General features: G+C 28.7%; 1 protein-coding gene across 3 annotated transcripts in view; it reads left to right on the top strand.

The window, feature by feature from the left end:
• Positions 1 to 8337: 8337 nt before the first annotated feature.
• LOC117175943 overlaps positions 8338 to 27263 on the top strand; it is a 33083-nt gene continuing 14157 nt past the window's right edge. For 2 of the 3 annotated variants that reach the window (XM_033365808.1, XM_033365806.1), the window contains exons 1-2: positions 8338 to 8595; positions 9615 to 9675. The gene's annotated coding sequence lies outside the window, so the exon portion shown is untranslated. The remainder of the gene's footprint in view (positions 8596 to 9614; positions 9676 to 27263) is intronic. The other variant, XM_033365807.1, reaches the window with a different exon arrangement.

Raw genomic sequence — 27263 nt, 5'->3', positions numbered from 1 at the left:
ACCGCGATTTCGCTGGAAGCGGGTGCAATTTTTCAGATTAGCACCCGCTCCCGGCGAAATCCTGCGGTTGTCCTTACGACAAATTTTTAATTATATATATATATATATATTAATTAAAAAAGCGCATCGCGCCATTTTTTATTAATTCTCGAAACTACTCAGAAACAATTTGAATCTATTGTTGTTGAGAAACCCGTGTTCGGGATTGGATGAAGTTTTAATTTTTTTGACATTTAAAAAAAGGGTCTGCGAACTTCGCAGGTTTACGAGAAATGTAAGGTTATCTAAATATTTTAATAAATTAATACTAGTAAATCAATGAAACTGAGAGCTCCAACAATTTGAGATAACAAATTTAATTGTGTCAATTGCAAAAGCATAAGATAGAATCCAAGTAGGAATTGCTACGGAAAATGAGTTTTTCAGAAACTTTATTGAAATTAAAAACTACATTTTCAAATTTAAATATTTAAACTAACCTCTAACGTTTATACACTAGACTTGATGAAAAGTTAAATATTCGTAAATATCGCCGATGAAATTTTTTCCGAGGCTAAAGAGATTCTTTATAATTACAACTAAGCAGATATATAAAGAAAGCTGTTTTTGTTTCCTTGAAACTTAAAATAAAAAGGTTATAGATCTATTTTTAAGTTCGGCGAAAATTCAGATTATTGAATAAACTGTTTTAAAGTTTTATAAAGGAATAATTCTTCAACTGAAAGCAAATATGGAATAATAATATTATTAATAAAAAAATTGATTTTCAACTAAAAATCAAACGAATTTTCAACAAAATAGTTAAATATTCAACCAGAGATGCACTTTTAACAAAGGAGTTTAACTTTCAACCAAGTAGTTTTAATTTATAACCAAAAAGACATGAATTATCAAGTAAAAAAAAAATTTTCAATTGAATAGTTGAATTTTTAACTAGAAAAAATCAATATTCAACTAAAAATTGAATAGCAAAATTTTCAGTGAAAAAAAAATTATTGACAACCAAAGTTAAACAACAACCAATAATTAAACAGTCAACTCTCCAATTAAAAAATAATGTTCAATCAAAGGGACGCATTTTGCATTATAATGATGGAATATTTAATTGATATAGTCACATTTTAAATAAAAAAGATGAACTTTCAACCAAGACAGTTAACTTCTAACAAAAAAGATGAAATATTGATAAAAATACGCGGATTTCCAACTAAAAAAGATAAATTTTCAATTAAAACTGTGTTAAATTTTAAACCAAAAGTTTTAAAAATTAATAATTTTAAACTACACAAACTTCAACAATATAGTTAAAGTTTCAACTGAAATTGCCAAATTTTTAGTAAAGTAAATTAATTTTCAACCAAAGCAAAAACAAATTTACAAGAAAATATCTCATTTAGCAACCAAGGAGATTAATTTTGAATCTAAAATTACGAAATAATGCATCTAAATTATTTTCAAAAACAATGAATTTTCAATCAAGAAGATTCATTTCTACAAAAAACACGAATTGTCAACTAAAAAAAAGTTCAACCAAAAATTGAATATAGTTGAATTTTTAGTGAAAAAATTAATTTTGAACAAAAAAAAGAAGCGATATTTCAACATAATAGGTAATTTTTCAACTAAACAGATAGATTTTAAATTAAAATAATGAATCTTCAACAACAATATTAATTTTTGACGTAAGATTTGAATCAGGTAATTAAATTTTTGTCCAAAAAAGATGAAATCTGAACGAAAAATGGAGTATTTGATATATCAACCAAAAAAGATTTTAATTTTTAATCATAAAAAGTTGAATTTAGCAAAAAATACGATTTTTCAACATGAATTAAATTGTCAATTGTTGAATTTTCAGTCAACAGAGAGAAAAATGGCTAAAATTTTTTTTGAATTTCCAACAAATAAGATTAGTTTTTAATAAATAATGGACGACTTTTCAACAAAGTACATACATTTTTAACCAAAAATGAATCATTTTAAACCCATAATATAACAGTAAAATTTTCAGTTAAAACAATTTCAAACGAAAAAAAATGAATTGTCAACAAAATAGTTGATTACAGTAATATAAAGCTACTTTTACAAATAATAAATCATTGTTATTCTTTTATTATATTTCAATTTTTTTTAATGGAGCACGCTCAATAAAATACCCGGAATTTAAAAAAATCACCTGACATTTTCACGTTTTCTGGGTAAGATTATATAAAGGACCGAAAAATAAACGTGTTAGTATAAATACGTTTTTTAATTCTCAAAATTGTTATTCTTGATCAACAGAATTAAATATCTTTTTCGACATTTTAAAAACCACGCATGCAATAATTAAACTAAATTATAAAGTTTATACACTATACCATGTTAAAGAATACATTTCAACATATTAGCGAATAAATTTCTCGTATTTTATAGATTTGAAAGATCAGAAAGTTGAAAGTCAAAAAATTTTGGTAATATTATTCAGAGGGCGAAGATATTATTTTTAATTATAATTAAGTGGAAGTCTAAGAAAGCATTCTTTTCACCGGTAATAGACATTTTTAAACAAAAATAATTATATTTGAAAGGTTCATATTTTTAACAATTTTAGGTTACGTTATAGCATTATACGCCAAAATATGGTAGATATGGTACCTATTTTAAAACAAAAATCATTATAATTTGACCAATATTTAGATTCTATAATAATTTTGGATCATGTTAGTCTATTTGCTGGAAACTGATATTCTAATTAAAAAAATAGATTTTTAAGACGATTCACAACATTTATACAATTTTTGGTTAGGTTAGCGTTTTACGCCAAAGATTGGTATTTTAAAACTAAAATTATTGTAGCTTTGAACAAGACTTGTAATTATTAACAGCTTTGGCAGGTTATACTAACTTTTTAAAACAGTAAACTTATATTTTTTAAACAAAAAATCATATTTTAAAAGACCATCATATTTTAATAATTTTTGTTTACATTAACTTAACGTAATGGACTTTTACAATAAAATTGGCACTTTAAAACATAACTTATTGTAACTTGAAGAATAGTTACAGTTTTTAACAATATTGTATTATGCAAGTCGGAAATTGGTATTTTTAAAAAAAGAATTGGATCCCAAAGACGATTTTCAAATATTTAACAATTTGAAGTTATGTTAGCGATTTACACGAAATATTGGTATTTTAAAACAAAAATAATTATATCATTTGAACAAGATTTGGAAGCTTTTAACAATTTTGAATTATGTTAGTGTTTTTCGTCGAAAATTTAATATGTTTAATCAACAAAATTATATTTTAAAGAAGATTAACATTTTTTTGACAATTTTAGGTTATGATAGCGTTATAGCTTGAAAAGATTTGCGATTGTTTAAAAAATTCTGGTTATATTAACGTTTGTCACAAACACTTTTTTTAAAAACAGAAATCATAATTTTCATAGCATTTAGAATCTTTTAACAAGTTTATAATACCTTAGTCTTTTTTGTCTACAATTGAGATTGTTAATAGAAAAGCATTAGATTTCAATGAAGATGTACAATATTTGAACTATAATTGGTCATGTTTCTGTTTTTTGTCGAAAATTAGTATTTTTGACAAAAAAATGCAGCAGTTTCATCGTCTATATGTTATAAAAAATATGTATGTATATACTAATTCCCAAGTTAAAGCATCAATTTTCATCAATCATAAACAAAATTTTCGTTATTACTTTTCTGTTATTTTATATAATAGAAACAGTAAATTGCAAACATTTTCTAATAGTATCAATTTCATATCCTGAATCCATCACTATTTTATAACCAAATTTCAATTGAATGAACTCGATTAAAAATTCGGATAAAAATAAGTTTGTACAAAAATTATATTTAAATGTTAATCTTTTTCATTTTTATTATGATAAATAATCTCTCCAACAATTCTAGTTTGAAAAAATTAAAATATTAAATTTGAAATTATAATTAGTTGACGAGAATTGCACGCTTTTCATTAGACATTGATTTTAGCAGGGACTTATAGGGTAACAAACTGCGTTTTCGTTTAAGATATTGACGCGTTTATTATACGTAAATATTTGAAACTAAAGCGTAATTTCTGTTATAGAATCTATTAGTCTATTATAGACTATTAATAGAATCGTTTCGAAAGGGCTGAGCAGTAGAGGACAAAAAAAAATTTGTTACAATTAATGGTTTTAGAATATTGTATTTGTAAATATTCTGATGATATTAGAAGCTTGTTTAAGTAATGATAGCTGAAATCACTTTTCAACCAGGTACTGGAAATATTTTTTTAACAACATTTCATATTTTTTTACTCTTAGATAATTCTAAATTCGAAAGAAATTTGTTATTAAATTATTTATGTTTTCGTTATGCATATAATTTGTTTAGTGGTTCTTCTGAGATTGTGAGATCTTGTTTCTTGAGAGGTTTATAATTTATGATAATACATAAAATATTCTTTATCATGTATGTGTGTTTATAATGTATAAATATGATTTAATTAGCTTCTTTAGACGAGAACTTATTTGGTGATTTCAGGAAAATAATAATTTAATTGAATATAGAACAATTTAAAAAAAGCTTATTATGTACTTGATATGATTTCCGAGAAATAATCTTTAAGATATAAAATTACTGATAAAGACTTTAATACAAAATTGTTGATGAAATTCTAGGCTGCCAGGCTTGTGGAAAACTTATATTTAAGGAACAAACAACTTCAGGAGGATGATTGGAATAAGTCAAGATTCACAGAGTAGGAAATTCCATTTCAGAAAGAAAAGGACGTAAATATAATTTTATTTTTGCGCAATCAATAAACTTAAATTAAGAAACATTCATTTTGGAAATTTTCTCCTTGCAAAATAGCTTCAATATCCAAACTTGTAGTTTTATATATTCATAGTATTTTTAATTGAACTATTTTAGACTAATTCGTAAAAATTAAAAAGTTGTAACTGCAGTTTCACTTTAGCAGAAACTATTAACTTTTATTCTGATTAATTTGGTTATTATTTTAGTTTTAATATTTCTGTTCTATTAACCAGAAATAACAAAAGTTAATTCCGATACGAAATATTTGAACCAATTTCTTTTTTTTTTGAGAATATATTTGTTATAAGAAGCTTTTTATTTATTAACTTTTCCAACACATTAAAAATAATGCTTACAATTCTTTTATACTAAAATTTCTGGATTTAAATTCAGTCAAATCTATATAAACTTATTTAAAATTGATCTGATTTTAAGTAAAGTTTTTCTCAATGAAGACTATTTTAGCATTAAAATACTGACGACGTCTTAACTTCAGACAAATTTTGGTTGCATTTAAGGCTACTCAATTTTAAGGGTAATATTATTAAGCATATTTAAAAACAATTTTTTTCATTATTTTTACGAGATCTTCATCAAAGATAGAATGCTTCAAATTTTTACACCTTCAAACTGTTAAAACCTAATTTACTAAAATAGGATTACTTCCTGATAATTAGAGAAAAATATTTTTTAATGCTTCAATTCAAACCAAATTTAAATTGAAGAATAAGCTTTTTTCACATTACGTAAAATAAAAAAACAAACATTATTGATAACTAGGTCCCCGAAAATGTAAGCGTCATTTCCAACCGTATATTTTGAAAAATCAAATTTAATTTATGATTGTCAAAAGTAAGCGTTTGAAGCTATATGGAAACACCTGCCTTTTCGGCTGTTGTTCAAGTGCCTTAATTTGTATAATATTGAATTTAAGTTTTTTTACAATAGGAAAAAAGCTTATAACATTTTTTGTCCTAGATTCTATCCGTGGGTCAAGTTTGGTATAAAATAATCGTACAATTTTTAATAAAAGCTGTACTCTAAACATTAATTTAAAAAATTGAAATATTTTTATGATTCAATAGCGCTAAAGGAATAAGCCCCTGGGTCTCACTGAATGGAAATCTTCAAATTTGCAATTTTTTTTTTAATATAGAGTAACAAGACGGAACTTTTTTCTATTAAAACTTTTTTCCGGTGAATAGTTTTAATAAAAAAACATGAATCGTCATAATTCAACTAAATATTATTGAAACTGTTTGAAATTTTGTACACATACATAGTATACTCTAGGGTCTAGGGATGTCTACATCAAGGGAATTTCAAATTCGAAACATCTTCCAGCGAAAAACTTTTTATATATCGTTGAAAGAAGGTTTCTGGAAAGATTTAGATAGATTCATTACAAATTGTAGAAAATATGTACTTTGTAAAATAATCTAAAACTTTCCAGAAATCTTTTTTTATCTACGTAGAGCAACTTTCTCGTTGAAAGTTTTTTCAAATTTGAAGTTCTCTCAATACTTTTTTTCATCGAAACTAGAAAAACGTTTTTATCGAGCAGCTTTCATTTGCAGTTAAACATCATTATACAAAAGGTAATTTCCAACTTATTCATCATTTGTAGACATTTCTAGAGTATACTTTGAGTGTGTAATAAATTTCAAACATTTTCAATAATATTTGACCGAGTTATGATGATTTTTGTTATAATCACTTATTCATTGTCGGGAAATTGTTTTTAAGTTTTTTATTTTTATTATTAACATTAATCACCGGACAAACAAATTAAATACAGAAATTTCTATCTAGTTATTCTATTAAGTCCTATATTTAAAAAATTTCTAATTTGAAAATTTGCATTTATTGAGACCCTGGGACCAACTCTTAGCGTTTTCGAGCATTGGTCGAGCTACTGAATTCGAGCCACTCCTAATTAGAGATAAGAGCTGTACATCTTAATGATAATTAGTCTTGTAATCATTTTATTTAAAAATATTTCAGTTTTTTTATTTTTATTATTAAAACTAATTATCGGACAAAGAAATGTAAATAAAAATAATTCCCGTCTTGTTATTCTAGATACGCTTATATAAAAAATCAATAAATCTTGTAATAAAACTAAGATTTTGGAATTATCTAACGAATATTAAAAGCAGAAATTTATTAGTTTTTGTCCTGTTATGGGATATATAAAAAAAAATAGTGAAATAATTTTGAATATCTTTTTTCGACTGACTACACATTTTTACGTTCTTATTCTCTAGTGAAATGGAATCGTGTAATTTTTTATCTCTAATTTTTGACTGATCTTTACATTTTGACACACGCAAATTCCAAAAATCATAAAATTTTGAACGTATTTGTCACCTGAGTGTTGTATTCACGCTTATATTTGAACGATTTTGTGAATTGAATCAGCCTTTGATATACTTTTTGAAAGTCCCAAAATGAATGCCAAGTTCGTCAACCGGATTAATCTAACCAAAATTAAAAATTTTAGAGCATTTTCAAATTTCAAATCAAATTTTTTTCAAGAGTTTTGGAATTTTCGGTCAATGGTTCTCGCAGATGATAAAAAGGCTTATAAATTATCTTATTGGCACTTTTTGATTCGATAAAAATTACAAAATTAATATGATTATCAACATTTTTAACAATAAAAAAATTCTAACAGATTAAGCTACATATTATATATATCACGTATATTAAGAAAATATCCTAATTACATTGTTCGATTTAACTAAAATTAAAAAAATTTCAATAATTTTCAAAATTGTGAAATTTATTTAAGAGAGCCATGAGTTGTAATCATATATGATGTTAGTTTTTGGTGTCGGGAAAAAATGTTTCTCTATTAAATATGAGCCATAAGTTATGATTTTTAGTAAATGAAAGCGAATGTTGCAATGAGAGTGTAATCGTCGAAGCCGCATGTGCTTTGAGAATAGTCTTAAAAGTAAAATTAAAAACTATGTTAATTCCAATTTATGACTGTAAATGATCATTAACGACTTGAATCAAAGTTTCCGATTTCAAAATTTATGATATTTAAAATAAAGTATTAATGCATGCATATATCAGCATTGAATCAATAAAATATCGCTAAGAATATGGACAATACAATATATTCATGATTTAAGAAAATGTACTTGAATTAACAAAATGTAGTTACTTCAGTTCAATACATTTTCTTGGCACAAGATATATTCTCTTAAATCAAGAAAATATCGTATTCGTCTGTATTCGCAAAGATATTTTCTTGATTCAATATTATTTCTTTTTCGTAAACTGAAACTTTTGTTTTTTAAAATACTTTTTGCATATAAATTTATCTAAAGAGACACATGGCAAGTCCCCTTGCTCGTTATCAAGCAAGGCTTATGATGATTTCGAGGATAATAAATCAGCCGTCTACTGTACAGCGGAGTATAGTGCGCAAGACTTCAAATGTGTGGCATGCGCCCTCGGTCAGGTGTTTTCACGGATGAATTCTTCAACTTTAGTCCGCACTGTGTACTCCTCTGGGGCTGATGTCGTTTCAATTTCATCCCTAAAAATAGTCTCAATTTTCTTCAAAAAGTTACGCGATAAAAAAACACCTTTTCGAAAAGCGGTCAGTGCTTAATTTACAAAAGTGTCGTTTCCTGCTGTTCAAACTTGAACGACGCGCGGTTTCTTATGAGCTCTAACTAATCGCTTTCAAATTATTAAAGCGAATTCATAACCCTTCGTGCAAACGAGGATTCAGCAATCTGCCGGCATTTTTTATCTTGCTGTGGTGAGTTCTTTACTTGAAATAATTGTTTGTATTCTTTCTATTTTCTGTATCAAAATACCTTTTGATCCTCCCCTATTTGTAACATCGCGTCTGCGGATCAATGAGAAAACGCCCTGGTTCGCCAATGTTTATTTCGTAGTAATCAATTCTTTTTTTCAATTTTTCGAGTTAAAAAGGAATATTTTTCAGTCATTCGTTAATTTTTCATTCATAAAAATGTCATGTACTTTGTAAATATAAAAAATCATTTCTGTTTTCATATTTAATTTAATTTTCACGCTTTAACTTTATTGTCTCAATTATTTTAATTTTCTCCTTTATTAGTCATATTTAATCTAAAAAAAATATATTTTGTGGTCTGAACGTTAAATGGAGTAAGTATCGTTTGTTTGATGACATGTTCCTGTGATTCTTTAGTTCGCCTTTATCCATTGACGTATTCGATATCTTTTTTTAAGAAGATAATATTGTAATCAGTAGCCCATGTTGACACTTGTTATCATCTTCAATGAAGGCGATTAAGATTTAGGAATATTTTTACAATCTTTAAATTCCCTCTTATCAAACGTTTAACTTACATTTTTTTATCGTGCTGGGAGTTTTTTTGAGCCTTTGTAGAAAACTTTATTGATGACCCTACGCAGGATTCGCGTTTACTCTAGGGGTGGATCAATCAGGCCTTATTCGGAAACTGGTGGCGGATTGGGGAAAACCCTCAGTCTAATTGCGACGTTTTTTCCAACGATCAGGAAGAAAATTTATGCTTGAAAATCTGTTAACATGCTTATTTATCTAGAAAAAAGAAAAGCTTACGTTTAAAAAAAATTTTCTTCCTGATCGCTGTTTTTTTCCTTGAACAATTTTCGTGTTAATCTCAATTCAAATTTAATAGTTTTTTTTTTTTTTAGTTAATAGTGAGATATAGTGGCCAATATTTCGAAGCCAATCCGCTTCAGTTAGGATGCACATGCACAGCACCATGCACGATTGTACTGAATAAATCTTCTCTTGAATTTTAGTTGGCTGAGAACTCTTACCCTGTAAACTGTAGTGGCACTGTACAGTAGTGACAATGGAGAGGTGACTATCAAGTTACATGAGACTTGACCCTAATTCACTCTCTAATTTTCATTTTTCATCTTTAGGTATTTTATTTAAAAATTCATATATTTATTCAAGTGAAACAATCTTGTCGAGTCTCCAGGCTTCCGAGTGTAACACGCGTGATTATAATCGATGTCTGCTGGAATCACATTTAAAAACAAACATTCTCAGCGATAAGAAAAAATTATCTATAGCACTCTTCGCCCAAGGTCGGTGAAAACTGAGTTTTCTCTTTGACACCTATGTTATTCAACGTGGACTATCGAAAAATCGTTTTTTACCTTTATTTAATCTTCTTCTCTATTTTTCTAGGCGATATTCTTATTTTCTTCTTATTTAATTCAGAAATAATTTGCCGAGCATGATTTTATGGCATATATAAACTTTTTATTCAGTTTTTGATTTTTTCTTGAATCTTGAATGCATGTATACTTGTTTCTTAAATCGATGCAAGACATTCAGAATTCACGATCTCTTGTGATTTATGCTTTCTATCTCTTGCCATCAAGATACGGAATTTTGTACTGCCAGCAAGAATCTTGCAAATGCGTCTCAAGGTTTTGAACAATTCTGCCGTATTCAAATAATACTTAAACAAAACATGTTTGAATAAATTTTTTTTCTATTTAAATAAAACTTATGTTCGGATATAACGAATTTATTAACATTTTACTTAAATTAAACAAACTTTGTTCTCACTGTTGTCACTTCTCTTTCCTAGTTTTTACATTGTCGATTTTGCAATGTTGACAAATTATAATGTTTCCTCTCTTCTTTAATTACAAAAGTTTTGAATCTTATTTTCATGAATGATTTGAAATTGAATCAAAAATATATCATTTGTTACAAATTTTCGGTGTGCGGAGAAGTTACGTCCCTGGTTGCAATTTATTAATAAATGCTAAGTGACAATGACAGTGGCTAGTGTTTAGCGAATACTGACAGGAATAAGAGTAATTTAACTTGTGATGCTTTTGAACTTAATTCATCACGGCATTATGGAACTCTAGAGAAAAGTTATAATTTTCAGCGAGGTTGACCCCGTCATTCAAGCTAATCCATCATTTCCCGACATTTAGGTATGCTCGTTGGCATTTAACAACCTATCACCTAAAGTGGCTATATACATTCAAGATAATTAGTATTGATTTTTGGTGAAATCGATTAATCTGTTCGTAAATTTTAATCAGTGGAATTTCACTGAAAATCTGCGACATAATTTCACTGAAGATACAATAACAGAAGTCACGTTTGAATTTTCTGAAATAATTTGGGTTTAAGAAATCTAATAATTGTTTGATTTCTTAACGATATTTTTTTAACTATTTGAAATAATTTTCGCAAAAGTGGAATAACATATAAAGGAGTATTTAGAAATTAAACAAAAAATCGTTTCAATATTCAGAAAAGGTTTGGTTTGTGTTTCGTAAATCTTCAAAGTAAAATATATATTTAAAGATTCTTTTGAATAATTTCGGTCCTTCTGATTGGAGTAGTTACGATGAAGTTTATTCACTCTTTTGTTGTCGATAATTAAGTGCTCGTGTCGGACCAATAGGCATCTTAACTACTGTGGACAAGTACTGTGTACTGGCTGACCATTTCCTGGCCACTACTACTTTGCTGCAAAGTTCAATGACAGTCGACAGGATAGCACCAGACAGGGGCGGATTCGCTGTTCAAAACCGTTGGCTTATAATTGGCTCATTGGTCACTTTTTTCGATGACGTTTGTCTGTATATATGTCCGCCCGTAAACACGATAACTTTAAAAAAAATGAAAAAATCAAAACGAACTTTGGCACACTTTTTTTGGTTATAAAATAAAGAACGAGTTTGTTAACCAGCATTCCTTGACCAACGGCTATGTTTTTATCTTTCGAAAATGCTATCCATAAATCGAATATTCCAATTTTACGTCAAAGAAAGATAGATACGTGAAAAAGGTTTGAAAAAAGAATAGAATCTTTTTAAAATATCGAAAAAATATCATTTTTCTATTGAACTAGTATTTTTGGTTTTATGCATCGAAAATAAATTTAAAATTCTTATATCAAGCTAAACGACGAAAGATGCGCAAAAAAATTCAAAGGAAGAATTATATCTTTCTAAAAGGCCTATGGCTTTTCTCTCGACCATTTTTTGATAAAATTTGATATTTTGGTTTTATTTATCGAAAATACTATAAAAAAATAAAAATGTCAAAGTTTAATCCAAACGACGCAAAAGAATAAGAAAAAGTTTTAAAGAGGAAATATAGCTCTTGAAAAGTACTAACAAATTTCTCCAGACGATTTTTTGACAGGGCTTGAAATTTCGGTTTCATTTATCGTAAATACTATGAAAAAATCAAAAAATGAAATTTTGAAACAAATGGCGCAAAATACTGGAAAAATAGTCAAACTTCGTGCAAAATCTTTAAACAATTTTTCTATAAAACTCGCCATTTTTTAATTATGTTGGAAATTCTGTTTTTAATTTAAAATTAGTTTGTTTTTTTAAAATGAAAATTGAACTGTTTGGTTGAAAATTCAGCTATCTGGTTGCAAATTGATATTTACTGTTAAAAATCCTACGCGTAGGTAGAAAATTCAACTGTTATATAAAAAATGGATTTTTTAAACTTAGAAATTAATTTTTAGTAAAAAATTAATCTTTTTTATTCAAAAACCCAAGTATCTGGTAGAAATTTGGATAAAACTGATTGTTTTGATAAGAAATTCTAATATATGGTTAAAAGTATATGTATTTTGTCGAATATCTCTTTTTTTATTATAAAATTAATCTTTTCGGTTGATAATTAATTTATTTGCTTGAAAATTTAACTGTATTGTTGAAAACTCCTTTTGGCTTGATAATATAACATTTCCAATGACATTTTTTCTTTACAACTGAAAAATATTTCTTAATCGAAAATTAGTCTTTTTACCCAGTGGGCACAATATTTTAGAACGTAATTGGAACGTATTAAAAACGTTTTTTGGGCGTACAAGTCAAAAGACGTCATTCGAACGTTTTAAAAACTGTCCTAAGTCAGGCCAAATAATGTTCTTAAAACGTTTTATGTTCTAATTACGTCTTTGAAACGTCTCTGGAACAGTGTATGTTTATGGGACGTTATATGACCTGACTTAGGACGTTTTTAAGCAGTTCTAAAGATGTTCTTTAACGCTTGTGCCCACTGGGTAGTTTAAAAATTCGTCTCTCTTTGTAGAAATTTTAACTTTTTGTTTAAAAATTGAACCGCTTGGTTGAAAATGTATGATATTGTTGAGCATTTGTCTTTTGTAGTAGAAAATTAATATTTTTTGTTGATAATTCAATTATTTGGTTGCAAATTTAACTGTTTTGTGGAATAATCCCCGTTTTTGGTTGAAAATATATTTATTTATTTTTAATTTTAGTAAACATAAAAATTTTAATTGATTTTAATTGATTCGGAAATATTCTGTTTAAAAAATGCCCAGTAGAATGTTGTGAAGAAATTGTCTTTATTTTTTTAATGCAATACTGTCTTCCTAGGTAAAAAGATATATAAGTGATGCAATGGTGAATTGACTTTCTCTTTACCAGATAGTTAAAAAAAAACCACAAATACACATGTTATACATAGGTGTTTATTTGATCTTATTTGGACTTTATTTGGTCAGTATAACTGTTCGGAATATAATCTTGAAGATTATTTAAATTTTCTAATTCATGTAAATATAAATGTTAAATGTAAATTAGAAACTCAAGTACTGTTCGTGTAAATTCCACTCAGAGAAAAACTCATTTTAAAAATGAAATATGTGCTATTAAACTGTAAAAAATATCACTCTTTAAATTAATAAATCGTAGAAATCAGAAATAATAAAAAAAAAATTTAAATAAAATGTTGAAAAATTACCTTTTAAAAAAGTTCAATTTATTCAGTTCAAAATCATGAATTGAGGCACGGACAAAAACGTTTTTGGGTTTATAATTTGCAATAGATTGAGATATAAATTTTGTTGTAGTTTTGGTGGTAGTTTTTGACAGAAAATTAAACGGAAAATTGTCATAGATATATAGATAATATTAGAACGTTATGTATTCATCGGTAGCGATTCATTTTTAAGAGGCGACATTCAAGTATATTTCTTCTGGCATATTTTGCCGGGTTTTAATGTTCTCTTTTGGCATATATTCCTCTTCCGAAGAGAGGAGTACCTAATTTTATTTCGTTCACATGAATCGAAGGATTATATGCTTTGGAATTCATTAAATTAACCTTGAATTATTTAGAATTCTTTAGAATGCTATAGAATTCAATTACTTTTACAATAAAATATGCCGGAAGAGAAAATTAATATCCTAAAAAATATGACGGAAGGGAATACTCGGCTTTAATAAAATTTCACTAACAATTAGTTCAATTTAACTATTTAAAATTTACACCGTTTAAGTGGGCGGTTGAGTACAATAACAGTACAATAACAGTACCCCATGGGGAAATTTACTACCGGCACAGTACCGCGCCAGTACCGCTGGTCGGAGTTCGGGACTGGCGCGGTACTGTTAGAATACTGGCAGGACTGCTGACTTTATACCGGTAAAACCCCTAATGATAACAATGTTCTGTACTGACTTGCAGTATTTATCCAGTACTGGGCTAGTACTTACATTTGGTACTAGTGCGGTACCCTCGGTTACTACTGGGCCAGTACTGACTCAACCAATACTGCAACATGGGTGATTTACTAACCTATAGTACTGGGCGAGCACTGAAGTTCACCACTGGGCCACTACTGCAGATTAGTACTGGGCAGGTACTGGGCAGGCTCCAAGTGAAAACGTAGGTATCCCAGGTAGAAATACACCAACGGCCCAGTACTTGCCCAGTACTGCCTGCCGGAGTTCCAGTACTGGCTGGGTTGTAATGCTTGACGCTACTAGCCTGTAAGTACTGGCACATTACTGACTGCCAGTACTGGGACAGTACTGACAGACTGCTGGCGTACGAAAATGCCGGGGTTAATTTTAAAAGCGGTAAAAAATTATTTGATTGTTTTAAAGGCCATCCATTCATCATCATACGACTACATATCGTCCGAACATTATTTATAATTACAAAAATATAATTTTCAAACTATTTGTTTAATTTTAACACCCACTATTTCTGTAATCTAAAGTTATAACAAGAAAGGTATTTAAAAAATAAATAATAATTGACTGCGGGTTTTTTTTCAATACATGTTAATGGCACTGCTTAGAATGAGTACATATATTAAATTTTTAAACATTAAATTTTTACATCTATATTCCTAAATCTATCCCCTAGTAGTCAGGAGTGCTAACCACTGCGCTAAACCGACTAGTTGAAACTCTATGAAAAAGCCATCCTCATAAGGTAGAGTTCAGAAAAGTTAAAACAACAATTTTTCAACTCTTTTTTTCTCGTTAATCTTTTTATCATCATACGACATCAAATAGATATAAAATAAACTAACTGTTAATGGAAATATACATAAAATAATTTTTAAATAAATAATTAAATCGACTAAAATTTTTCTTCGTGTAATATCTTATTTGTTCGCGTTTTAGACCATTTTAAAAGTTCTGATAATAACGTTTAATGAGCATTTAAAATTTTTATCGACGGAACTGTGTACTCCGACACACTACCTACATTTCCACCTGGGATGTACTGACTTGTAGTACCGGACCAGTGAATAACGTTGGTACTGGCGTGGTACTGCTGAAACCCCTAATGATAACTAAGTTCTGTACTGACTCACAATACTAGGCCAGTATGCACTGTTGTTACTGGCGCGGTAAGGCTAAATGCCCTAATGATATTTAAATTTTGTACTGATCTGCAGTACTAGGCCAATACAGTAGTACATCATTATGATGCCAACCATGGGTTGAACTCTTGTGTCAGTATTTAACCAGTAATACTTATCATTACTGCGCCAGTAGTAGACCCAGTATCAAGCCAACCACTGACTGAACTCTTATATCGGTTTTTAGTCAGAACTTAAAGTTGGTATGTGGCCACTAGTACGCCAATCAGTGCTGAAACGCTGGTACCGGTATTTCACCAGTAATGCATATTACTCCTTATCCAGTAGCAGACCAGAATGATGCCGACCGTTGGTGGAACTCTTGTGTCAGTATTTGACCAGTAATACGTATCAGTACTACGCCAGTCGTATGTCAGTATCACGCCAACCGTTGGCGGAACTCCTGTGTCGGTATTTCATCGGTGGCGATGGTCAGTACTGGGCCAGTTGTAAACCAGTATGGCGCCAACCGTTGGTTGGAACTCTTGCTTCAGTATTCTACCAGTAATGACAGTCAGTACTGAACCAGTCGTAAACCAGTACTATGCCGATGGTTGGCACAGTACTAAAACCAGTACTGGTATTTATTCTGTATTACAACTGACGCGGTACTGCGCTGATCGTGAACTCTGGCTAATATCCGACATTTCCCCCTGGGATATAACCCTTTGTACGCAAATGGAAAACCCTGATAATAGGAATATTAAAAATGACGATGATGATGTATTTGGTTAAAATTTAACTGTTTTATTAAAAAAATTAAAATTTTGTTAAAAGGTAATTCTTTTTGGTTGAAAGATCCTCTGTTTGATACAAGTTTGCCTTTTTTGTGTAGAAAATTTAACTATTTAAAAAAAATCGTTGTTGTTGAAAATTGACTTTTTGGTTTTAAATTCCACTATTTTTTTCAAAATTCGTTTGTTTGGGGGTTGAAAATTCACCTATTTTCGTTAAAATGCATCTATATAGTTAAAAATGAACTTTTTTGTTGAAAATTCAAATGCTTTGTAGAAAATTATTTCTTTTTTGTTTAAAGATTTGTCTCTTTTGTTTGACGATTCAACTATTTTATTTATAATTGATCTTTTGGTTCAATTAATTTGATTTTTATATTAAATAATAATATTTTTTGGTGTAAATATAAACTTAAATATGTTTCTTCGAAAATTCCACTTTTTTGCTTGATAATTCAATTATTTGATTGAGGATTGAACAACTTTCCTAAAAATTCGTCTTTTTGTTTGAAGATTCATCATTTTAATTCGAAATTAATTTCTTTGTTTGATAATTTTACTATTCCTTTTTTTGTTGTAAATTTATGTTTCTTTGTTGAAAATTCAAGTATTTGGTTAAATATTAGTTTATTTTATTTAAAATATTTTATGTAAATATTCTGAAAATGAAAATATATCGTTATTGCACCCAATTGTTCATAAGACATACCGACAACAAAATTTTTTGTACCTACAAACAGGACTAGGTCATTTTCCAGACATATTTGAAACAATATAACATGAGCAGCGATCCGTTTTGAATCAACTCGAACTGATTCTTGTTCTCTGAGAAATGGCACATTAATCATTTCAGTTTCTTACTGAAAAGCTAAAAAAGAAGGCGAAGAAAGCGAACAAAACTGCGCCTGTGGATTGATAAAGGGTTTGGTGTCTAAAGGTTTTTGAGTTAACTGAATCCGAATTTGAGTTCAGATTTGCAAAATTCAAGATGTTGAATCATTACTAGTTTTACAGTGCAAAACTGAAATGGCTAATGTGCCATATCTCGGAGAAAAAGAATCGGTCCGGGATGATTGAAAGTGGAAATGAATGGTAAAAATGAATAACAAATGATAGCGTAAGCAGTGTTAAGAAAAAATTGTTTTCTCGTGTTACATTGTTTCAAGTATGGCTGAAAATAGCAATTTTTCACATTTTGCTTAGGATTTGGACAACAGAATTGTTTTTAGAACATCAAAATCCGTTGGGGCATCTTCCACATCGTAATGATTCAGGAAATTGGACGACAAAAATCACGTTGTCTGAAAAAGCCTAATCGTTGTTGACTCCACGAAGTTAAATAAAGACTTGTGACGCAAAAGAGCATCTCAAACATTTTCCGCCTATTCTTGAATAATCTCAGCTAATAATGTAAATTTAGTGTATTAATGAGCAGGAATTGAAATCCGTTCTTTTCAGCCAGATCTTGAGTTTCTTTCAAATTAGTTAAATCTATCTCCAACATATAGTAAAGTTAAACTAGGCTTAAAAATATAAACTTTTATGGAATTAGGGCCGCATAGAAATTTCTGAGTTAGTTTCATTCTTTTAAGAATAAAATGTACTCTTTAGAACATAATACATGAAGATAAGGGGCCGTACTTAAATTATGGAACGGATTATAGAATATCTTGAAGACCCACCCTCCCCCTGTAAGGAACAGTATTAAAATATGCCCCCCCCCCTCTTACTGCACATGAATGATGTTTTTCAGAAATAATAAGATGTGGAACTTGAAACTAATACAAACTTTTATTATTTAAGATAATACATGTTTTGCAACGTGAAAAATTCATTTTCAACATTCCCTGATTTCTCCTTGAACAATTTGTCATTTTCCCTGACCATGAAGATTCAGGTACCCGCTTTTTAATTTTGTAATATTTTTACATAGTGTCTTTCATAAACGGAATAAAACAATATTTAAGATACAAATTAAAATTCTTCTGAAAAAAGCATTACTTTTCTACCATAAAAGAAAGCACAACAAAAAAGTATACAATTTCATTAAAAAATGAATTTTAAAAACCAAAAAAGAATTTTCAACAAATAAAGTTTTTTCAGTGGCGAAAGGAAAAAGATGTCGCCTAAATTGTTCAACCTTCATGCCAAAAGACGAATTTTCTAAACAAAAATGGAATTTTCTACCAGAAAAGATAAATTTTCAGCAAAAAAAAAATCATTTTCAACATACTAGTTAAATTTTCAATCAAAGAGATTTATATAATTTTCAACAAATTAGTCCACTTTTTACTCACGCAACTGAATTCTTAAATAAAAAAGACCAGTTTTCAAAAAAATAATTAAACTTTAAAAAAAATAGTTAAACTTTCATCCAAAAAATATGAGTTTTAATTTAAGAAGTAAATTTTCTACTAATATACTTGAATCTTAAACGCAAAAAGAAGAATTATTAACAAAACAGTTGAATTTTTAATCAATAGTGATGACTTTGTAACCAAATTCTTGAATGTTCATCCAAAAAAAATATTTCAGTCTTACTTTTCAACGTCAAAATATGAGCTTTATATAAGAGGTAAATTTTTTACGAAGATACTTGAATTTTCAAAACAAAAATACGAATTTCCAACGGAATTATTGTGTGTTCAAACAGTAAAATTTATAACTAAAAGGTAATCTTCAAGAGGAAACATGTGCAAAAAAAAGAAATATAAATACAAGCCAGGCGCGCTCAAACTTGTTTTTGTTTTTCTGTTACTAGGTTTCTATATAGCTTGTCTAGTTAAATTCATATTAATTTCTCTGTAATTACGCGAATTATTTGTTTCATTTGCGAAATTTCAAAAATTACGTACATGAATTACTGAGCCCCCCCTCCCACCCCTGCCCAGCCTATCGTAATAGATTGTAACGAAATCTCTCGACCATCCCCGCCTTGTGCTGTTACGTAAATTAAATACAGTCCTTGAGTAGAAAAACGTGACCTGTACTGCCGCGCAAAACAAGAAAGCGGCCTCTATATTTGGGATTTTTCACCTAATGTGAACTTGTTTTCCATTGAAATATATTGTAAACAAATGCGAATCGGGGGCCAAGCCCAAGTGTAGGCACCGCTTTCTTGTCTTGAACACTAGTCTAGGGGTGGCTAGTTTTTAAAGATGGGCGTCAAGGTTATGGGCCGAGTTGGAGCACTCTAGTTTCCTTCCTATTTCCATGGGGGCAAGCTGGAGACGAGAAAATCGACCTGTCTGTTACCATGGAGACACGACCCCCGATTGGCACTTTCTACCTCACTTCCTCCTTCATTTACGTCACAACCGGCCGCGAACCTTACGCAAGCCCAGTTTCGTCACTATAAATACCCACCCTCATTATTCATTCTGGAAAAATATATTTTAAAACATAACGCATAAAACCTACAAATATAAGACAGTTAATCAAACATAAATATTACACTGAATTATTAGACAAAATTGGTAGGCATATACGTAGATAGAGGACAATAACTGATCATTTTTTTATTCATTCACAATTATTACAGATTTATATATACTATATATATATAAAATAATAATAATAATAATAATAATTAGCCTCGGTGGCTCAGTTGGTTAGACACTTGGACTTCACCTCAGAGGTCCGGGGTTCGATCCCTGAGCCGGGTACCTCTGGAAATTTTTCAATGTACCTTTACCGAGGTTCTGGTGGTTCGGAACCCACCTTAAGCTGTAGGTCCCCCCATCGTGTACTTGACTGCAACCCAGTCCGTCAATGATGGGGTAAAAACCAGGCTTTGCCCAATATGTCTGGGCAGACTGCTCTCATCAGATCACTTGATTGCATTATGAAAATGCGTCCGTGAATGATGATATATACCGGCAGAGCCCCGTGTAAAATGATCAAATAAAAATCCAACTCTAACCAAAAATGCCTTCGACATATTGGGCAGTATAAGCCTGTGACAACATTTCGCCACAGAAATGTTTTTTTAATAATAATAATAATCGACAAGTTAGTGTTCGTAGCATGAAGTTGTTTTTGTTCGCAGCTAATACATTTTCTTCGTATCATGAAATTGGTTGGCAGATGGTTGGCTTTATGACTTTTAATATTAGTTTCAGTAAAAATAATTAAATTTTTTTAATCTATTACAAATATAATTTATTAATCTCGAGCTTGAGTAAAGTCTTTAACCTTCTCAGTTTACTATGTAAAAAAGTTAAAATGATTAAAAATATTATAAAAGTTTTATGACTACTTTTGAAATCTTTAAAAACTGTAACTTAAAAAAATGATCTTGTTAATCAGATTTCAGCTTCAAACTTTCAGCATTATATTATTTAAAACTGGAATTGTTTAAAGTTAAAGAATCTTGAATTAAAAGCATATATCGAAGCATTACAAATGTTTTGGTTTCATTCGTAAATCAATCAAAATTATGTCGTTTGAAAATAATTATAGTTTATAGTTTGATAAAATTTAAACTCAGAATTAGTTATATAATTAATTTCAACATAAAACTTCCTTAGTTTTGAATAAATGTTTAAAATTAAATAAAAACTTTAAATAATTGAATAAGTCCCAATTCAAAGTCTTTGGCATTAAATAACCTGCAATTAAGGAATACGTTTTTTGGCTTACCAATTAAAATAATTTCACATTTAGAATTTAAAACTGGAAAAAGGTCAATTTACAACCTAAAAATTGACGGGACATTTTTAAATTTGGAACGTTTTAAATTCAAATTTTTGGAATTCGAATAACTGAAAAATGGTAAAATTTAAAATATTTCAAACTGAAAATTCTCAGCTTTCAAAACTTGAAATAAAAAATTGCAATCACATTTTTTCAAAGTGAGTGATTTATATTAAAAGCAATACAAATTTGGCAAATTCCCTGATTTCCTGGAAATCTGTGAATTCTCTAAAATCCTTACTTTCTCTCAATTCCTTGAAATCATTAAATATTCGAGTATTCTTGAATTCCTTTTAATTTTGGAGTTCCTTGAATTCTCTGAAATCCTTGATATCTCAGAATTCTGGAATATTTTGAATTTCCTAAACTCTCTGAAACCCCTGAAATTCTCTGAATTCTTTGATAAACCAATAATTCTTAGAATAGCTTGAATATTCGGAGTCTCAGAATTTCTTTAATATTTTTAATTCCTTGCACTCTCTAGATGCGTAAAAATGTCTTAAATTCTGTGAATTCCTCAAATTCGGTAAATTTCTTGAATTCTATAATTTACTAAAAATTAGTAAAATCTTAAAATTCTTAAAATTACTTGAAAAAATTTAAAGTTTAAAATTTTAAGATTAAAATTTTTTCATAATTGAATGGTTTTGAGTTCCAAGTTTTTGATATTAAATAACCTGTAAATGTGAAATACTTGAAATTGTACAACACATAAAGCCTTGGATGCTATAAAAATGGAGAAATTTGCATTCTTAGCTTACCAATGTAAATAATTTTATTATCTATCATTTAAAACTGAAAATGAGTCAATTTTACAACTTAAAAATGGTCCGTTTTCGAATTTAGAATACTTCAAGTTTACAGTTTTTGAATTTTAATTTCTAATAAATGGTACAATATCAAATTTAAAGCTTTTCAAACTGAAATATCAGATTTTCAAACTTCAACTGAAACATTTTAATTTTTTTTTTTAATTAAGAGTTTTATAAGTAGAGCAATACAATTTGAGCAGCTGAAATTATTAAATTCAATGAAATCCTTAAATTCCTTGCACTCTCTGGATGCGTGACAATCTAAGAATTTCTTCAATTCTCCGAATTGCTTTAAACCTCAGATTTTCTTAAATTCACTGAATTCCTTAAATGATCTGAAATCTTTGAATTCTTAACATTTCCTAAAATCCTTGAATATTTGGAATTGCTTGAATTCTCTAAATTCCTTGAATATCCGAAATTGTTTAATATTCTAAATTCCTTGTATTCTCTGAATTCGTGAAATTCCTTTAATTTTCTGAGGTGTTTGATTTCTCTAAATTCCTTGAAACTTTTGAATATTGTGAATCCTTTAAATTCTCAGAATTGATTAAATATTCTGAATTTCTGAAATTCCATGAATTCTCTAAATCCCCTGAATTTCTTAGATATTCTGAATTCTCTAAAGTCCTTGAATTTCCTAAATGCTCCTAAAAATCTTCTGGATTCATAGAATTTCTTGAATTCCTGCAATTCTTCTGAATTCTTCGAAAATTTTTAAGTCCTAAGAATTTTCTAAAGAATGTTCTAAGAATTTAGGAAATTTCATGAATGCAAGGAATGAAGAAAGTTCAGTTAATTCAGACCAGTAACATGAATTCAGGTATATCTGGGAATTCGGAGGAACTCAGTTGATCTCAAGGAACTTAAAAAATGCAAAAGGCTTTGAAAGAGTTTAAAGGCATTCCAAACACATCAAAAGAATGGAAAAGGATTGAAAACTAAATATATAATAATAATGGACAAGTGTTTGCAGTGTGAAGTACGTTATTTTTGTTCGCAGCTAATACATTCTGTTCGCAGCTTAAAGATGGTTTGTAATGATAATTTTCTTTTTAATTATTTTGTTTTAAGATTGAATAATAATTAAAAAATAAAATATATTGGTACCCCTAATCAATTTTCATAATGCAATTGCATATTAAAATAAATATGCAAATGTGAAGTATTGTATCAAATTTTTAATGCCCGATAACACCATAAAAAATGGGGAATTTCTAAAGAGAAAGACAGTGTTTGAATAAATAATTGCTTGAATTAGAAAATACTGTTCAGAAAAGGGGAAGAAAAATTCATGATATTGTGGCCATATGTGGCCATGTCACGAACTTTAGCGAGTCAAACTTGATTTCATTAATCGATTACGCGCCTTCACTGTGATAAATGCGATTTCCTGAAAACAAAAGTTATCTTATTATCAAAAGACGAACCTTTCAATGATTTGAATAAATTGGAAAGAGAGATGAACGTGTTTGCACATTAATGAATTCACTGATAAACCGACATTTTTATTTACTTTATTTCAATGAAGTGTTATCAGGAGTAAGATTGAAGTAATTTAATACAATCTTCATATTAGTTAGCGTTTGATGATTTGATGATCGATTTAGTGTCTTATTGCAAACATTAAACGCATTTCCAAATTAATCTGGCCAATTTCGATGCATCTAGCTACCAGTTTAGCATCGGATTTTTTTGGAAATTAAAGCCTTTTGTCCTTTGAATTGGGATTATTCGTTACAGTTTATGTATTACTCAGCTTTGTATCATCTAATCAATTATTTACGTTTTTTAATATATAAGCCTCAGAGTCTATATAAGTAAATTTGATTCCACATTAGGGGGTTTGAAAAATATATAGATAATTGACGGAAAGTAGACCATTTTAGATAATGAGATTGCCGAAAACAAACTAATTTCCAAACCCATATGAAGGTACGCTATATAGTAGTTGGTTAATTATTAGTTATATCATAAACTGTAAGAAGCTCGAAAATGTAGTCTTTGTTCACAAAGGGCTGTTTCTTAATTGTCGCAGTTTTTTTTAAACATCTCTATACTTTTTCATTGTATTCACTTTTCTGACGATTCTTTGTGACTGTTGGGAAAAAAGAATTGTTTTCATACATCATACAGGAAAATAAGATTTTTTATGCTCTGACCGAGAACGCGGGGAATGACTGAGAATTTGGTATGTCCATGAAAATCCGAAAGATTACCGAAATATTTATAATGTTTCATTGAGTTAAAAACCTATAATCCCGTTTACTTTGAAAATTGCACAAAAAAGCTTTCACTATAGAAATTCTGAGTGTTTCAATTTAGAATATTGTCTAAAAAAAAACACCAGTTCTTTCTTAAAACATCTTGCTATTTATTTGATAAATTTTTGCTTCTATAACGAAGGAATCCTGGAAGTTTTATGCAAACCCTAAACATTTTTGTAGCCACGAGAACTTTTTATCAAAAAATCAAACTTTTAAATTTATTCATGATATTTTGTATCATTCATGGGGAAAATACAATTTTTCGAGAAAAGAATACTCGTGACCAAAAAAATGATTTTGCTTGTATAAAACTTCGAAAATGTCTCCTCTAAATAAGCGCTGTTTTTTCGAAATATTGGTTAAAATAGAGAAAGTTAGATTTTCTATTAAATTCAATTTTATCTTTTCGGCTGAATATTGTAAAGATGGACGGTTGATTTTTCGGATAAATCCATTTTTTATTTTATTTATTAATAAAAGAATGTGGTTATGTGAAGAAGACATTCTGTAGGTTTTAAGCAGGCCAAGCTATTTTTGTTTGAAATTTTTTTTGGCTGCCTAAGATGCACTTTAAATAACTTTCAAAAATAATAAATTAATTTTTTTTAAATGTTTATTTTCCATTTATGATGATTCTGTTCTTTAAATTTGAATGAGCAGGGATTAATCAGGGAATTCAAAAAACGTAGTTTTGGGTTCACCCTGGATAGAGAAAACAGTAAACCTCACGAGAACCAAAAAAAAATTGATTAGATAATTTTATTTTTAAAATATGGATGTTTCGAGAAAAACAATTTATAAACCAACATCAACATTTAAATAATTTAAATATCTATAAATTGTTTTCTTAAATGGTAAAAATTCGTTTTGCCTAATTTTGTCTAGAAACCAGAGTTGGGTAGTAACTTTATACAAAAAAGTGAATTACTGAAAAGTTACGTTATTTTTAACTTTTAAGATAACTTCGTTACTATTTTTCAAAGTAACTTGTAACGTAACTTAGTAACTATTTTTGTGGTAACGTGGAACTTTTATTTGTTTTGAAGTTACTTTGTGTTTTCTGTATATTTCCTATTAAGAAGGCTGTATGGCTCGTCAGTTTTAGGTAGAAAATTAAATATTTAGTTAGAGACGAAGATTTAATTAAACAAAGAAAATTAATCCCTTTTAATCGGAGGATTCACTGATTTTGTTGAAAATTCATCTTATTTAGTTGAATATAACTGTGATTCATCTCAAATTAAAACCTCTTTATTTGAAATAATATAAACTATTATGTTTTTCTTTGCGAATTCATCTATTTTATTTGAAATTGCAACTACTTGGTTGAAAGTTCATATACTTTGATAAAAAATTATCTATTTTGGAAGAAAGTTGAACTGTTTCATCATTTTTAACATTCAACTCTTTTTGTAGAAAATTAATCTGGTTTGGTTGAGGATTTAGCTATTTTGTTGAAAATTCGCTTTTTTAGGTAGAATTCATCTGTTTGATTTCAAATGGAAATCTTTTTTGGTTAAAGTAATATCAACTATTAGGTATATATTTCTCGCTGAGAATTCATCTATTTTGGTTGAAAATTTAACTCCTTGGTTTAAACTTGTACTACTTTATTAAAAATTCAGTTGTTTAGTTGAATATTCATACTTTTAGTTGAAAAAATTTAATTATTTTATTTTAGTTTCATTTATTTTTAGGTAGAAAATTCAACTAGTTTGCTAAAAAGTCAGCTATTTTATTAAAAATGCAATATTTTCCCTGAAAAGTGTTAGGAATGTAAAGCGTTTCAAATTGTATCATGCGAAAGGTTCATTGTCCGAAATTTAAAAGATTTCAGTATTTTTCAACTACTTTATCAGTCGAAAGTTACGGTTTGCAGAGTGCCGTGAACTGGGGAAATAGAATTGCTAAGATTAAATGCGTGACTCGTGATTTTAATTTGAAATTCAATATGAAAAATCATTTTTATTGCCTGCTAAAAATAATACCAACGAAACAATTCATTCTGGTGATCCTGTTGAACATTGTGGAAACACAAAACCAGTTCAGAATCTGATACCGTAGGATATTCTGAGTGACATGTCTATTAATTTGAATTTTATTATAAATATATATTGTTGTTGACTTGCCAAAATATATAATGTATTTTTCATTTACTTTAACAAATGCCTATTTCGTTTTAAATTAATTTTTTATCCCTTATAATCTTAGTTATGTATTTTGATTTTTGGATTATAAAATCAAGGAAGTGAAAAAAGTAACTTTTTATGTAACTTTAAGTTACTTTATCTAGTAACTGTAACTAGTTACTCAAAAATTGTAACTTACCCAACAATTCTAAAAACCACATATTACTTTGCCTGATTTGAAATAGATCCTTTCAAATATTAATATATTGTTAAGCCATTGTTCTTGGTGTTTAATTTTAGTAAAAAAAGGCGATAACATGTATTTTTGTTTAAAAAATGCGATAAAAATTATTTCACATTAAGCAATAGGGTTGTTTCCAAAGTCAGATATCATTTTTCCAATAAATGGATCTTATAGTATATAAAATTCTAATTTTGAAAACGCCCATTAAGTATTTTTTACATATTGTTTAATATTTTAAATTTAATGTTGAAATATGAATTTTCTATCGCGATGCCGATTGGAGGGCCCCTTTGACGTCAAAGGGGTCGGATTTTCCACCCATCACAGCTCATGTGTCATTGATTCTCAAATATTCTTTTCTGTGCCGATGTTTTGTTTTGGTTATGTGTGCATTGAAAATATATGCCAAAGAATATTGCTAAAAAAATGTCAAAAGAGGGTTTCGTAAAAGCCAATATCACAAATCTACGGAAAATAGATATATTTCTGGCATGTATAAAGAATTAATTGAAAAAGTGCTTAAATGGAGTCATGGTTACTGAACAATTCGTAAATATGTAGGATTTTAAAATGTGTTAATAATTGTACTTAAGGGCATGTGATACTTAGAAAATTGTTGATTTTACCAGTTTTAGATTCCCCCGGCTTTTTTCTAGAATAATAAATATTTTGTCTTAACAATTTGGGAAATGATAGCGAACATGCTAACGGACGTCCCCACACACTTTTTTGTGGGTTAATTCAAAAATGTTTTAATTTAGCAAAATTTGATTAGTTTGCATAGCGCTTAGGAAATAGTATCGATTTTTTCAGTGTTAGATTCCCCCGGCTTTTTTCCTAGGATAAGAAATATTTTGCCTTCAAAATCTGGGAAATG

This window comes from Belonocnema kinseyi, chromosome 7 (genome assembly GCF_010883055.1).
Source record: "Belonocnema kinseyi isolate 2016_QV_RU_SX_M_011 chromosome 7, B_treatae_v1, whole genome shotgun sequence".
NCBI classification, from domain to species: Eukaryota; Metazoa; Arthropoda; class Insecta; order Hymenoptera; family Cynipidae; genus Belonocnema; species Belonocnema kinseyi.
Note: the sequence above shows the minus strand (reverse complement) of the source record. Positions and strands in the feature narration are given on the sequence as shown.